The following is a 16,958-nucleotide window of genomic DNA, read 5'->3' on the forward strand; positions in this document are numbered from 1 at the left end:
AATTAGCAGCAAGACTCAGAGGGGTCCCAAACAAAAGCGATCTCATTCCTTTGTAGGGAAAACCACCACCACCACCACCACCACCCCCACCGCCTCTACCACCACTAGTGCTGCGCCTACTGTTCCCACTGGTACCGCCACGCCATGTCCTCCTAGTACCTCTAGCAAGCCACCAAGTCCTTACAAAATTTTTGTAAAGACAGTTAGAGAGAGGGCTACACATAGTGGGACTCCACCTAGCGAGGTAGCAGAGGAGCCCGAGACTGAGAGGCCAAGTGCAGAGTCTATTCTTCCTGCTCGCACTACTACTAGTCACGAGTCTCACGACGATATCAGTCTTAGCTCCAGCCTAGCAGGAATTCCATTTGATCTGGCTAATGAAGAGCTAGACTATGAGCCAGAGGAAGTAGAGGAGATGAGTGGTCAGGAATCAGATTCCTCAGGGAGCAGTGTCCAAATGATTAGTGCACAATTTTCCCCTGAGCCTCCACCTTCTCCGCTACGATCATCACCATCACCACCACCACCAGCAGCAGCAGCAAAACCTAGCAAATCTAAAGCATTTAGCAGTCCCACTATGGCCAGTACTGTTACCACCAGTCCCACCACCACTAGTTCTGCCTCTGTTCATCCACCCCGAGCAGTAGGAGCAGCACTCAAGGCACACTCCAAGGCTATGCGCGCCCCAATTTGGGAGCACTTTGAAAATGTTGAAGAAGGGCGCTATGGAAAATGCAAACATTGTGGGAAGCTAATAAGCAGAGGGAAAGTGTCTGGCCATTTTACCAGTGCTAGCATGAAGCATCACCTCAGCACTCAACACAACGCTGTGCTATTGGGGAAAGATGCAGAAGTAAAATTTAGTGCAGGCAGCATAGCTGGTGGCCGTGGAAAAACCATAACAGCTGCTTCTTCTGAGCCAATAGCAGCAGCAGCACCAGCAGCTAGTGCTGGCAGCCAGAGACCAAGGCAGGTTGGAGCACTGCATGTCCAGCCCACCCTGGAACAATTTGTGGCATTCCAATCCAAAAGGTCAATGCCCAAACAGCAGGCCAATAAAGTAACGCGACTGATTGGTCAGTTCATTGCTGTTGGAGGGGCATCCTTCTCTATGATCGAAGGGGAGCCTTTCAAACAATTGATGGCGGCTGTGGCTCCACAATATACAGTTCCGTCACGTTCCACTTTCAGCAGGAACATTGTCCCCTCATTGTATCGGTCCTGTGTTGCAGCAGTGAAAGAGGAGCTTTCCAAGTCTGCTGGTCAGTGTGTTCATTTCACTACAGATTTGTGGAGTGCACCTAGCGGCCAGCATGCCTTTCTTTCTTTGACAGCACACTGGTGGCAGCCCGGTGTGTCTAAGGAAGCTGCTGCAGCAGGCTACCGATCTTTCCTTCTCCATGCAGAAGTGATGGATGAAAAGCACACTTCCCAAAATATTCTGCATGCAATGAGGAAAATGTTTAGCCTTTGGGTGGGAGCAGAGGCGGGCACCAATGTTGAAGTTGGTTTTGTGGTAACTGACGGAGGTGCCAATATGGTGAAAGCGCTGCGAGATGGTCATATTGTTGGTGTGCGCTGTGCAGCCCACATCATCCATCTTGTAGTGAAGGCAGCAATGTCAGAAGGAACTAATGTGGCAGCAGTAGTTCTGTCCCGCTGCAGAAAGATCGCTGGGCACTTTCACCATAGTGTTAAGGCTAGCCAACTTTTGAGGGAAGAGCAAGAGAGGTCAGGTCTTCCCGTACACTGCCTACGCCAGGATGTCAGTACACGGTGGAACTCCACGTTAGACATGCTGGAGAGGATTTTGGAGCAGCAGAGGGCAATCCATAATATTGCCTCAGAGCACAATATTGGGATTACCTCTCCATTGAATAGGGAGGATTGGACAGTGATCGCCCAGCTAGTGGAAGTCCTTAAACCATTCAGGGATGCCACAGAAAATTTAAGCTCAAACACTGCCAGTCTGGCCCAGGTAATCCCAGTGTTCTCCCATCTAGGCAGCAAGATGGATGTGTTCCTTGGAAACCGTGAGGCTGTTCAAGGTGGCACTCTACATCCTGACGTAGCAGCCATAGCCAGGAAGCTGAAGGATCTGCTAAAAGTACACCTTCGCAAACGAATGGAAGAGAGTCCCGAAATGATGCTAGCGTGCCTTTGCGATCCAAGAATTAAGGGAAAGCTAGCTTTGAAATTTAATGTTCTCAGTAGCTACCGGGAGCAATTGGTCAACAAGGTGCGTGACTGGCAGCGTAAAATGGGAATGCTGTCCGAGGAGGGAGAGGTGCAGGAGGAGGAAGAGATGATGTGGTCTGCTACTCCTAGCAGCAGCATCAGCAGCAGTGCCACAAGCAGCACAACACAGCTGAGTGGAGCATCTGCGTTTTGGGAAGAGGCACTTGGGAGTATAGTTGGACCATCTGACAGAGCTAGCAGCAGAAAGGAGAGTAGTGCTGCTGAAATGGTCAAACTTTACCTCTGTGAAGTTCCTTCTGCGCCTAATGTTGATCCTCTTAGCTACTGGGATGAAAAGAAGAGTGTGTGGCCTGCACTCTCATGGGTTGCGCAGCAGCTACTATCATGTCCGCCAACCACTGTTCAAAGTGAGCGCGTGTTTTCTATGACTGGAAACATACTGAGTCCACAGCGCTCACGCATGGCACCTCATCTGATGGAGCAGATTGCCTTTCTTAAATTCAATCTGCCCAAGTTGGGTTACCCAGCTCTTAGCTTGGAAAGTTATTTTTTTTTCTCTGTAATGTTTAAGGTAGTTTCTCCCCCTGGTTGCACGTGTTTGTGGTGTGGCAACGTCTGCTACCTCCGCCGGTGTAGCCAATTTACGCTAGGGCCTAGTGTCTGAGTTCTGGAAGTCCGCTCCCAAACACCAAGGACTGACAGTCTTCGGATGCTTTGCCCTGGGGTGAAACAGGTGAGCGGGTTGCCAATTGCCCACTCATTCGCCTTTTCCAATGCTGCTGCTGCTGCTGGTGGTGGTGGTGCCAGCGTCTCTTCAATGCCAGTTCGCTTCCTGGCTAGTGTCATGCCTCAAATGTCCCTAATGGTAAGGGCAGTTTCTCCCCCCTGGTTGCACTTGCTGCGGTGTGGCAACGCCTGCTACCTCCGCCAGTGTAGCCAGCTTACGCTAGGGCCTTGTGTCTGAGTTCTGGAAGTCCGCTCCCAAACGCCAACGACTGACAGTGTTTGGATGCTTTGCCCTGGGGTGAAACAGGTGAGTGGGTCGCCAATTGCCCACTCATTCGCCTTTACCAATTCTGCTGCTGCTGCTGGTGGTGCCAGCGTCTCTTCAATGCCAGTTCGCTTCCTGGCTGGTGTCATGCCTCAAATGTGCCTAATGGTAAGGGCAGTTTCTCCCCCCTGGTTGCACTTGCTGCGGTGTGGCAACGCCTGCTACCTCCGCCAGTGTAGCCAGCTTACGCTAGGGCCTTGTGTCTGAGCTCTGGAAGTCTGCTGCCAAACATCTAAGACTGACAGTGTTTGGGTGCTTTGCCCTGGGGTGAAACAGGTGAGTGGGTCGCCAATTGCCCACTCATTCGCCTTTCCCATTTTTCAATGCTGCTGCTGGTGGTGGTTGTGGTGGTGGTTGTGCCAGCATCTCTTCTGTGCCAGTTCGCTTCCTGGCTAGAGTCATGCCCAAAATGTCCCTAACGGTAAGGGCAGTTTCTCCCCCCTGGCTGCGTCTGTTTGCGGTGTGGCAACGCCTGCTACCTCCGCCGGAGTGGCTAGCTTACGCTAGGGCCTAGTGTCTGAGCTCTGGAAGTCTGCTGCCAAACGTCTAAGACTGACAGTGTTTGGGTGCTTTGCCCTGGGGTGAAACAGGTGAGTGGGTCGCCAATTGCCCACTCATTCGCCTTTCCCATTTTTCAATGCTGCTGCGGGTGGTGGTGGTGGTGGTTGTGGTGGTGCCAGCATCTCTTCTGTGCCAGTTCGCTTCCTGGCTAGAGTCATGCCCAAAATGTCCCTAATGGTAAGGGCAGTTTCTCCCCCCTGGCTGCGTCTGTTTGCGGTGTGGCAACGCCTGCTACCTCCGCCGGAGTGGCCAGCTTACGCTAGGGCCTTGTGTCTGAGCCCTGGAAGTCCGCTGCCAAACGTCTAGGACTGACAGTGTTTGGATGCTTTGCTCTGGGGTGAAACAGGTGAGTGGGTCGCCAATTGCCCACTCATTCGCCTTTTCCATTTCCTTTTCCATTTCCATTTCATTATTTTCCTTCTGATACACAACCAACCAACCAAACATAACACACACAATAACACAAATAACACAGTGACATAATACATAACACATATAACACACAGTGACAACACACATAACACACATAACACATACTCGTACAATGCACAAATCACAAGGACCTTTCCTCTTGTTATTTGTCCTGGCCTTCACTTCTACACTCACTAGCATTAACGCTATAACTCACACTTCATACTATAACATTTTTCCATCCACATACCTGCCAACAGACCCAACATTTTCAGGGACAGTCCTGCTTTTTTCCTGTCCTGTCCCATCTAATTTAGCTATCTAGGTATGCAAATACACGTTGGTAGTTATAGCTCGGTAGGTAGCACTAGTATAAACATTAAATAAATATAATAAAGTACTAAATAATAAATCTAACTTTAAAATACATTTAAATAAACCCCTTAATTTTTTAAAACCCATTAAAATTAAAATTAAATTATTATTTAGACATAATACATCTTTAACCAAACCAGTGCACTGCTACTAATCTTAAACATAACCGTACATTAACCCTAAGCTATTTTTTAGTTCTTGTCCAACATTTTTCCATCCGCATACCTGCCAACACACCTAAGATTTTGGTGGACAGTCCTGCTTTTTTCCAGTCCTGTCCAGTAAAAGTTGGGTTGTTGCAAAGTATGCCATTGTGAATAGGTAGCAAATGTTAGGCATGTATTACAAGTGGTCCAAAATCAATTTAAAAATGTAAAATAATCCCTATTCTTTTATTAAACATCTATGGATGTGTGACTGTGTATGTATGATAAACGGAGGCCAAGTTCCTTGGAGCATTTGTCTCTAGGTCATTTTGTGTACAGTACACCTCAGTACGTGTGTGCAACTCTATTGGTCGTTTCGGCAGGGGGCTGGCCTGCCATCAACGAATGAAGTGCGTTCTGCAATTCACTTGTTGATGCCAGACCAGCCCCCTGCCGAAACGACCAATAGAGTTGCACACACGTTCCTTCACGGCAGCTGCTGCTGCTCCGATGTGTTGTTAACCCCGTATTAACCCCTGCTAGGCAACCGGGAAGGAAACGAAGATTAAACGAGCACGAAGAATGTCCGCGAATATTCGCCTGAAGAGAAGACAGGAACGGGCGAATATTCGCGGAATACGAAGGTTTTTTTCCCCCCGAAGACGAGCACGAAGACGAACACGAAGAGCCCCCTGGTGCCCAAGTCTAGTTCTAATGGAAAATTATACTGAAATCAAAATCATTTCATGTCTATGATTTGTAGGTCTGCTGTCTGCCCCTTAGTGTTATCCAAGACTGTTAAAACAGTATTTGAGAATGGCAATAGCGGTAACCAAAACAAAAAATACACAGTAGTCATCAGTTTTAATCTTATGGAAGGTAAGAGATTTAGTTCTGTATATGTTGTATTCTTTGTGGGTATTCTATTTGCCTTTTTTCCAGTATGAAAGAACCATCTTAGCCTTATGCCGATCCCATGCTTAAACTCCTTCATGTTATGCCAACTCCCTTTGCGGAGTCAGGTCAGTGCCCAGATGGGGGTTTTCACCAATGATAGCCCCCTTTCTTCTGTAGGTTGAGCCCCTGAGTACTCCACGGCTCTCCCAGAACACTTCACCAAAACCACTAGCGTCATAGAAGGTACTAGGACTTACCACACTGAGTGAATGGGTAAAACACAGATAAATCAGGTGCAAACTTAAGGAGCCAGGCCAAAATCAGTGTCAAGAACAAGTCCTAGGCCGGGTATCAAAATCTGAGGCGGGTTACCAAAGGGAAGAGCTGAAACAGAGTCAAAACAAAGCCGAGGTCGAGGCAGGCAGCGGTCAAGCAAGGTCAAAAACCAAGCCAAGATCCAAAAACACAAGAAGACACCAAAAGATTTTGTTGAATACAAACAAAATTGGCCCCCCGAAAACGAACATGAAAACAAACATGAACTTTCTGCCACCGACCAAATCTAGTGGGAACTCACAATTGAATAAAGACATAACAAGAACACACAAATGTCTTTGGTTGCTTTTTGAAAATAGCCCTGGTTCTTAAAAACTTAAATAACTATGCAGCTATAGAAAGTTGACCCCTTAATGGATACATAAGACTCTCCCTCATTTTAGCAGGAGGTAAATTTTTTTGTGCAGTTGTGTCCAATATAAATTCCCATAGCAGCAAATAAATGTTTGCTTTTGTGTGCACAAAACACCTTTGATCCATTGCACATTTTTACTTCTGCTTCTCTATATATTGTATTTTTTGTAGTTATGATCATTTGCTACGCTAATCCCAGAGGGGACAGCCAATTATGGTGCTCTTGTACCAGTACAATAACTAATGAATCGTTAAGTGAACTGCTTGAAAAGAGTAATACAGTTAACAGCAGTTCTGAATGACATATATTCATTGAGGCATAACTTAGTAAGCAAATCATCATGGCAGATTATGCCTATCTCTCTACAGATACAATTTATTTGAAATTGAGTTGTTTTATCATATCTGCTTTAAATATTGAGATCGGTGGGTTTTCTTCATTCTAGATATATGACACTGGTCCAAAACCCTAGGTTCCAACAAGGGAGGTCAGATCCCATTTTTAAGAGGCTGGACTTTGTTGGGGGCAAGTTTGTCGACAATTGTCTTTAATCTGACACAAATCGTGCACTTACCTGGCTACATTTCCGAGAGAAGTTCCCCTTTTCTTTCAATACACCAACTGCATTACTTACAGCTTCGTAGTTTTCTTACTAACCTCCTGACTTAGTTAACGCCTAAGGACCATGATAATCCTTTTGATAGACTGACGCTCCATACCCTTACAGACTCCCTTACAACGTATTTTCTCTAAGCGCATATTAGACCTGTCATGACGTGGAGTTCCCTTAGGCAGGGTTTACCCACTTGGAAGAAGGAGTTCCCTGACATAGACCTTGACATGTTGGTTGAAGCAGTTTTGGATTCCAAAGTGTTAGTGTCTCGTTCATACAGCAAGATGTTTTTAAAAATTTTGCATTACGCTTATATGATTCCAAATCTTTACATGGCCGTGGGATTTGAAGGGTAGTTCCCAATGTTTTAAATGTGGTGTTCTGGAGGCTGATTTGTTTCATGGCTTCTGGGCGTGTCCGAGTGTTGGGAGATTTTGGAGGGACGTTCACCACTTTTGGGTGTTCAGTTTGATTTAACAGCAGAGTGGGCCCTGTTCTGCCGCCCCTGGGGGGTAGGTCCTTTTCAGACAAAGCGCTTTTGCTGACTATATCAGCAGTTGGTAAGAAAGCCATTCTGGCCCAATGGATGCAATCCAACTTGCCGAGCCTGCAAACGGCTCTAAGTCGGTTGGACTTAATTTTCCATATGGACTGGCTGGAGGCGACGTTGCATAGGAAGGTGAAGGCCAGGTCCTTTTTCCAAAAATGGTCCACATTAATTGCAATTAAGGATGACTCTATTAAGCGATCCCTTTACGATACATTCCGATTCACTCACTCGTTTTGCCTTCAGACGTTGTGGGGACCCCCTCCAATCGCAAGGTTCCGGCCTTCTTGAGCTGCGGTCGGGGTGGTGAGGGTTACTTTGTGTAGAGTGTCTTTGCACCCGAACTTTGCTTGATCCTATTGTGTGTTTTCTGTGTCTTTAAATTGTTATAGCTTGTTATACCTTACTCGATACTGCTGTACCACTATTATATTTTGTACCTTGATGTGGCTTGTCAACATTGTATGTTCCATATGTGCAATGCCCTCTTTGAATAAAAGAAGTTTTAAAAAAATGCCAATGAGATGTGTAAATGTTTAAATATGTGTGTCTGTGCATATGTTAGTTGCCAAAGGGGCCAGAAGGTTAGCAGCCCTCCCCTGAATATAACACAGAGGCCAATGTGATAACAGGAATATACTAAGAAATTATGTTATGTAATTCAGTGTTACTACTTAAGTGTAGTGACACTCCTTAAATCTGGCCTACCCGTGTGACGAACGTAATTGTGTTTAACAAGGTGGTCAAAATAGTCCCCCTCAATCCTTTGCAATTATGACTGGTAAAACGTTTTGATTTATACCAGTCCCTTTACTTCTCACTAAATATTGACAACTACACTTTCTTACAATGAAATGTTTTAGTACAAATAAATGTTAAGTGTGAGAAATAGATAAGATACAAGTACTTTATCCTGCAATATACACTAAACAGATGTTCAGATGCACGGATGCAAGACAGTGGTTAAGTCTATGTGTTATTAGCTTTCCTTGTATAATTCTTCTAAGATGTTACCCTGTTGAAGCATCAGGCAGAGATTAGTGTTGCTAATTTAATAGTTTTCCCAAATCAAGACAGCCACTTTTTGAAGATAGTCCCAACAAATCATTCCCTGCTATAATACAAGATTATCACAGTTATAGATGAGTGATTACCTCAACATGGTGCTGTCCTCCAGGAAATCAAGCTTGCTCTTTTTACCTTTTTAACTACATGCCTCTTAGGCTAGCCTGATTAACACAGGTCCATTTGTATTCACAATATAGGGGAATGTAGATGAGCCTGTTTGTGTTTGCTTTGCACACCAACTATTTTTTTTTTACGTCTCACATTGTAGATCCTTGTGGTTTGAGGTTTTATATCTTTATTATCCCAGCTGCGATTGGATATGCCCATTAAACATAAATACCAGGCAAATTACTTATTGTTTTTGAAGGTACCCTACCCCATTATAACATCTTACCAACTACACAGGACTCTATTTCTGCACCTATCGTTCATTCATTTAATGATAGTCATTCATATAACAAGCATATGGGATAATTTGAAGAGATAGTAAAAGCCCAGGTTTGTGAAATAACAAATTGATTGGTTGAGACAAGGCAATTAAAATAAATTAATTCCCAAAAAGTGAAAAATACACTAGTAATTGTTTTTTTCATTGAGTTATGATATGGTCCTGCTGATATTTTGGGTAATACCAAAACAAGACTGCAGCAACTTTAATGTGATTCTATATATCAATTTCATATATACTCAGTTTTAAGCTCTTTGACATGTATATGGGGCATATAATCATCTGGTTTTTGAAATGCAATATAGATACTAAGTTTAATTTGTGCTAAATCTACTTTGTGCCCTTTGTAAAGATGATTAATTATACTTCAGTTATACAACCAACCATTAATTAAAAATGTATTGACATCCATTATATTTATTATTACATTTAAAAATGTTTAGTGTTTTTCTAAAATTTGTTTTAGTGAATGTTCTTTTGTTATAAGTAAAGTACAAAATGTTTATATGGGAAATAATTGCAAAAAAACGGCAACTATTATAAATATAATTAACTGTTATTTTCGGTTAGCTATTACAGATAATGCTGCATACATTCGGGTGTGAAGTTAGAAGGATGCTATAGTGAGAAAGGGTAGCGATAATAAGAAAATTATAAAATTGAGAGAAACATATAGTGGAAAGATAATGAGAAAGAAAGAGGACAAGTCTTAGGCTAGGTTTCCACTTGGGTTTTTTTTTGCAAAAACGCCTATAACAGGGGCGTCCAAGTTTTTTCTGCAGTGGGCCACTTCATCAGAATTGTATACGTGCGCGGGCAGCACTAATTTTTCACTGTGAGAAAATATGGCCTTTAATAAAATATGCAGATTAAAATAAATTAAATGACACAAAACCTTTACTTTTCCTCTCACTGATTTCTGGGCCTAGAAAGTTTTGTGACTACAAATGCAGGATTCTGTATAAGTAAAAATAAAATAGTTCTATTTATTTTAGCGATGCACTAAAATGAAAATTCTGGACCAAAACCGGTGTGGGGGGTCACCGAAAATGACCCCCCCCACACTTTTAATAAAAGTAAGTTACACACCAAAATTGTACAAAAAATTATATATTATGATTGTTAACAGCAATCTCAGGCATACCCAGATTCCAGCATGTACTGGTTGGCTGGGCATTGTACCTGTCACAGTCCCGGTCCCGGCAAGCATGGGCAAACTAATGCCCATGCGCGACGGGCACCACGAGCTGGAGACCCCCAGAGACAAGTACTTACCCGATCTCGGCACATCCATGGTTCCTGAGTAGAAGACAGGGGCGTGTCATCACAGCATAGCTGGGGGCGTGGTCTTGATGACAGGCTGAAGCTGAATCAGTGATGTCATCCAGTGGGCGGAGCTTAGGTCTGGCACAGGATTTAAAAATCCAGAAATCCTCCTCCCAGTTACCCTGTTGTGGTCTTTGCTGTGTGCACCGTGCTGTTTAGTCTCCTGAGTATTTTGACCCTTTGGTTGCCTGACGTCTCTCTTGCCTGCTGATTTTGTACTGCTTCCTTCTCTGATTTGGCTACCGATTTGGCTCGTCTGACCACGGCTTGTATGACTACCCGATTTTGGTGCTCTGACCCAGCTTTCCTGACTACCGTTTTGGCATCATCTCCACCCTGCGGGATCCGTTACCAGATCCTTCTACGCTTTACCAATACCTTGTTGATCCAACTCCGTTCCAATATTACCTACCTCTACCTGGCCTCCTTACTGTTGGGATCCTCTAAATCCTGGGGTGTTGCTGCCGGGGGCTTCTCCTTCAGCAGTAGTACTTTGGGTAGAAAAACCTGTGAATGAATAAATTTATGTGTGTGTGGTAGCATGGATATGTAAGTGCTGGAACCTAGGCATGATGGGACTGTGATTGCTGTTAACAATCCCACTCCTATCATCCCAAGTCAGCCAGTACATGCTGGTACAGGGTGGCTGTAAGTGCAGACCCCATACTGCTGGCAGCATCAATACACAAGGGGGCAGCTAGCCAGGTTTCAGCATATACTGGCTGACTTGGCATGATAGGAGTGGGATTGTTAACAGCAATCACAGTCCCATCATGCCTAGGTTCCAGCACTTACACATCCATGCTACCACACACACATAAATTTATTCATTCACAGATTCATTCCCTCAATCAGGCATACTCATTCAAACACACTCCCCCACCCCCTTACCTGCACTACAGCTCTCTCAATGCCGATCACAGACTTCAGCAGGGGGCGCTGTAAAAGATTCTAATACATTTTCTAACCTCAATTAAGAAATGGACCATATATAATTATTGGTATAGGCAGTAGTCAAAGATATGTAATCATTGTTCATAAATAAATGATTATTAAGCTATATTAATATGTTTCAATGATAGGCTTCAAGGTTTCCTTGACCTTAAAATATAGAATGAAGGATTTGCTGAACAGGCATTCTATAGATAGGATAGTAACTTGCTAATGCGTGGTATAGTTGTAACTGTAAAAGGGCATTACAATATGCGTACAGTGACCACCTAAAATAGGGTTTCGACGTGTAAAGATCTTAGTGAGCATGTTTACCCAATTAGGTGAAGACCAATAGACTGACATCATTATTCAAACCGTGTATATAAGTTAAGCCTTGGAGAAGCATGGGAGGAGAGGTAGAGGGGAGATGTACTTGCCATCCACTCCCTCCCTCCATCCTCAGGAATGCATAGGACAGATGTCATGAACTAAATTCCTCTCGAAGGTTTAAGACTTGTTTCGTATTATTTTTGTTATCTTCTTTTTATATTCTTCTTCTATTTTTGTTCGTATTAAATGTTTTACCTTTGTTTGCATTTAAGTGACTCTGCCTATTTTTGATGCACATACATTTATATGTGTTCCAATTATTTGAAGTTTGTATTGGCCCTATATTTTATTACAGGCGCGGCCTCCCTCGTTCTCCCCACAGAGGAGGCAGGACTGGAGCAGAGAATAGACCCTCCCACAAGTAAGCAGCAGGCCTCTTGTGATCCTGGCTGCCGATCTCACGCGGGCCGCACCTCGAGGTCCCGCGGGCCGCATTTGGCCGCATGTTGGACGCCCCTGGCCTATAATAACGCCAATTCAGCCACATGGCGTATTATTAGTGAAAAAACGCTGCGGCCAGATGTTAGCTGTTCTTCAATAGGAAATCGCACAATGCCATATCCACTTGGCGTTTTTCTGTTTGGCGTTTTTTCAGTCCTCTTTGGCGTTTTACTGCTTTTTTAGGCTCTGTGGCAGTTTTTCAAAATCGCAGCATGTTGACACTCGTTTTTTGCAAGGAAATCTTGACGTTTTTCTCCAATAGAAGTCTATGGGAGTGAAAAAACGCCATGAAAAAGCCATGTGGGTTTTGCCTTGGCGTTTTTTATGGCGTTTTTTACCACAGTTAAAATGCAGAGGATGGACCCAGTATCTGTGTGTCCTACGGGAAATAGGCTGGAAACAAACAGTTTCACACAAAACAAAGTTCATATTGAACTTTACACCATTTGGAACAAACATGCCATTACAAACAAACATACCCAACTGGATCCTGCGTGCCAAAAGCAACAGCAAACAATTTGCACCATCATTTGGGGCCAATCTTCCTAGAGGAGCAGACATTCGGAATAAAGCATGCCTTACAAACCACAGAAAAGAGACAAAAGGGTCCGCCGGGGCGTGTTTAAGTAGAACTCTACCAAGGAAATGACATCAGGAGGGGGCAGATAGTTGCCATTTATCCTAATCCCTTTTAGCTGGGTGAAAATTCCAACGTGTAAAGGCTGGAAAAACTGCCTAAGGTCAAAAAAGCAATTTCCACAGAAAGGCTAGAACGCCAGAAAAAACGCCAAAACACAGGAAAATGCAGTGGCAGTTTTCTTGGCGTTTTTCCTGGCGTTTTTTCATCAAGAAAATAACGCAGGACAAAAACCCAAGTGGAAACCTAGCCTTATGAGTGCAATCTAGGTGTTGGGCTAGTCCTGTGGATGCAATCTGGATGTCAAGGCTGTTTTCTGGGGTGTGCAACCTGTGATCTATGCCTGTAATGTGACTCAATGAAAACAAATGTGCATTTTTTACTTGGTAGCTTTCTGTTTGTCTTTTGACTCTAACTTTGTTAACACCATAAAAAATGCATTTGTTGGTCTGCGATTAATCAATGTTCATGTTCTTAATTATGCATTCTGATGGGGCAACCTTTTATAGTTTCTTCTGCATTCTGTATCTTTTCTATATTTGAAGTGGCCATCATAATGTTTAATTATTGGACACGTTTTACCTACAACTACTTGGTGTAAAAAGTAGAAGCGCTTGCACCAATAGCCTAGCACATATACTTAAAAAGTGATATTAATATACTGATGTAATATTGGGAGTTATGCTGTACCACCTTCGGTGTCTGGCTCGGTATATAGCGATGGGAGTTGTGTATCATTGTCGATGTCTGGCACAGTATGTAGTGATAGGAGTTATGCTATATCACATCTGTCTTTCTTGCTATATAATGATTAGAGATAAACTGTACCACCCTCAGTGTCTGGATCTGTCAGGCACGTACCTTGCGGCTGCAGCCAGTCAGTCCTTCGCTCCCACGAGGGGGGAAACGTGGGTGCACAAGGGGGAGACTGTCCTCTCTGTTGTGGCGTCACTCGTTGTCGCCTTTGCTCGGGGGGAGCTGGAAACGGTGACAGCATGATCGCAGGGATGTCGGCAGAGGGGGTGGTGTTCCCATGTACTGCACCAGCGCTGCCCTCCTCAATGTGTCCAATCACGGGAGGCAGGTCTGCAGGTGTAACGCATGACGTTGGCGCTTAGATATTCTGAGACACTCTGTATGCTACAGTTTCTGTGTCTCCAGCTCTGTGCTTCCTTCCCTTTGCTGAACCAGCCTTTTGCTCATTACCTGCTTACTGACCCGGATTGCCTCTTGACCTTGCATATGGCACGCTGCCTGCCTACTGACCCGGATTTCCTCTTGACCTTGCCTTTTGCTCGCTGCCTGTCTACTGACCCGGATTGCCTCTTGACCTTGCCTTTTGCTCGCTGCCTGCCTACTGACCCGAATTGCCTCTTGACCTTGCCTTTTGCCCGCTGCCTGCCTACTGACCCGGACTGCCCTTTTGACCCTGCCTGTTGATCGCTGCCTGCCTGATGACCCGCATTGCCTCCCTGTTTGGCCTTGGACTTCCTCATCACCCCTACATATCGGGCACCACCTCCTACTCCAGCTAACGGGTACCTTACCATGCCTAACATAATATCCACAGGTGTGGCTGAAGCCATCATGGCCATGGCTCACCAATTAGCTGCCCTCAACTGGACAGTTAGTGAGCTGCAGACTGGACAAGTGGATCTATCACACCAGACCTACCACCAGCCGTGCTCCCAGATGGTGCTGCTGCACCAGAACCCCATATTGCTCTACCTGACAAATATTCAGGTCCCAATACCAGACTTTCATAACATCTTGTCAAGTGATGTTTATGTTGAAACCCCGGTCCTACGCCAACGACCATACAAAGGTGCATACCGTTATCATGTTACCCACAGGGGAGACGCAACAGTGGGCTTACAAACAAACAGCCCTGTCTTGGATTCCTGGGCCTCGTTTCTCCATGCCATGGGTAAGCTGTACGACAATCCCCTAAGAGCATCAACCGCCCAAAACACCCTATGCTACCTCAGACAAGGAAAAAGGCCAGTCGAGGAGTACGTAACAGAGTTCCATCAATCCGCAGGCAGCGATCAAAAGGCAAGGTCAAGAGGCAATCTGGGTCAGTAGGCAGGTAATGAGCAAAAGGCTGGTTCAGCAAAGGGACAGGAGCACAGAGCTGGAGACACACTGTAGCACACAAGAGGTGGTAACTTCATGGATTCATCTTTCGCTGACAGAAACCGAATACCTCGTCACATTAAATCCACAGCACTTCACATACATCTGGTGGATGGTAATCCATTGGCATCTGGCCCGGTGACCCATGAGACAACAGCCCTCACTCTATGTCTCGGTTCCGGACACAAAGAACAAGCACGGTTCGATCTGGTTCAGTCACCACTATTTCCAACTATTTTAAGACTGCCGTAGTTGAGACAACACAACCCACACATAGATTGGACTACAGGCACCCTCACCTTTGCATCCCGCTTCTGCAAAGGCAACTGTCTGCTATGACCCGAACAACCATGGGGATAGTTGTTTTCCGTAGACACGCCTCCATGCGATGCCAAGCTGCCTTGTCTTCCTCCGGGTAACTCAGAGGTCCTTGAAAAGAAAGGCGCTGATAAACTGCTACCACATCACAGCTACGACTGCCCATTGACCTGCTTCCCGGTACGCTTACTCCATATGGGCGCATATACCCCGAACTCCAGATCCTGAAGGGCTATATAGACGATGCCCTTAGAAAGGGGTTTATATGGATGTCTACATCTCCTGCTGGAGTGGGATTGTTTTTTGTAGAGAAGAAGGACGGGGGGGGCTGCATTCCCTGTATCGATTACCAGGCCCTCAACGATATCACCATAAAAAAACGCTATCCCCTGCCTCTAATACCCAAGTTGATGGACCTACTCAGTGCCGCCCATATATACACCAAGATCAATCCCTGAGGGGCCTATAACCTGGTCAGGATCAGAGAAGGGGACAAATGGAATACAGCATTCTGTTCACGTTACGGGCATTATGAATACACTGTGATGCCTTTCCGTCTCTGCAATGCCCCTGATACGTTCCAACACTTTCTGAACTATGTGTTTCGGGACTGTTTGGATGTGTTCATGGTCGTATACCTGGAAGTGTATTCCCCTTCACTAGCTGAACACCGTTCACACATGTTTAAAGTCTTAACCCGGTTACGAGAGCATGGCTTATACGCTAAACTGGAGAAATGTGCCTTTGAGACCATAAAGTCAGTGTTAGAGGAATGAAGGCATTACTTTGAGGGAGCCACACACCCTATCTTGGTCTATGACCACAGGAATCTAGAGTACCTTGGCACCGCCAGACATTTAAAACCTCGACAAGCCCGCTGGGCTTTATATTTTAGTCACTTCTGACTAACCATCACATACTCCCCTCGCTCCAAGAATGGCAAGGCTGTTGCCCTCTCACGAACATCAGAGACCAAAATGGCGGTTGGAGAGAAAGAGACCATTCCCTGGGACCATTTCCTGGCTACCCAGCAGTCCTTATGGGAGACGTTCTGTATCCCCAGCCAAACCACAGCCTACCCACAACTAACAAGACACGACAGACTTCTCTACTATCATAGAATGATCTTTGTTCCTCCTCCTGTGCGTACTGAGATGCTACAGCTACATCATGCTACCATGCTATCAGGACATGGCGGTCTGAAGAAGACAGAAGACCTCATCCAAAGACAGTTCTGGTGGCCTGCTATGCGCGCCAATATCACTGCTTACGTTTCGGCTTGTCAGACATGCACTAGCACCAAAACACAGCGACAACGACCAGCTGATTTCTATACCCAAGCAACCCCTGGATGGATGCTGCGATGGATTTCATCATGGAGTTGCAGGCTTCTCATGGATACACAACTATCCTGGTGGTGGTGGATCGGTTCACGAAGATGGCCCATTTCATACCAACCGAAGGGTTAGACACCTCAACTGAGACAGCAACCTTGTTCATTAGAGAGATTTTCCGCCTACATAGACTCCCCAAAATGAACACTTCAGACTGCCTCACAGTTCACGTATGTTTTTGGAGCACCTTCTGCAAGGGCCTAAGCGTACAAAGCAACTTCTCTTTCCATCCCCAAAACAACGGCCAAACCGAACAAGTGAATCAAATACGTGAACAGTGCATGTGATGTTTTGTGATATACCTTCAAGACGATTGGATCCTCCTATTGCCCACAGCAGAATACGCCTACAACAATCAGGAACAAAGATCCACAGG

This window comes from Sceloporus occidentalis, unplaced genomic scaffold, assembly GCF_023333645.1.
Source record: "Sceloporus occidentalis isolate IW3139 unplaced genomic scaffold, rSceOcc1.0.p SCAF_38, whole genome shotgun sequence".
Lineage (NCBI taxonomy): Eukaryota > Metazoa > Chordata > Lepidosauria > Squamata > Phrynosomatidae > Sceloporus > Sceloporus occidentalis.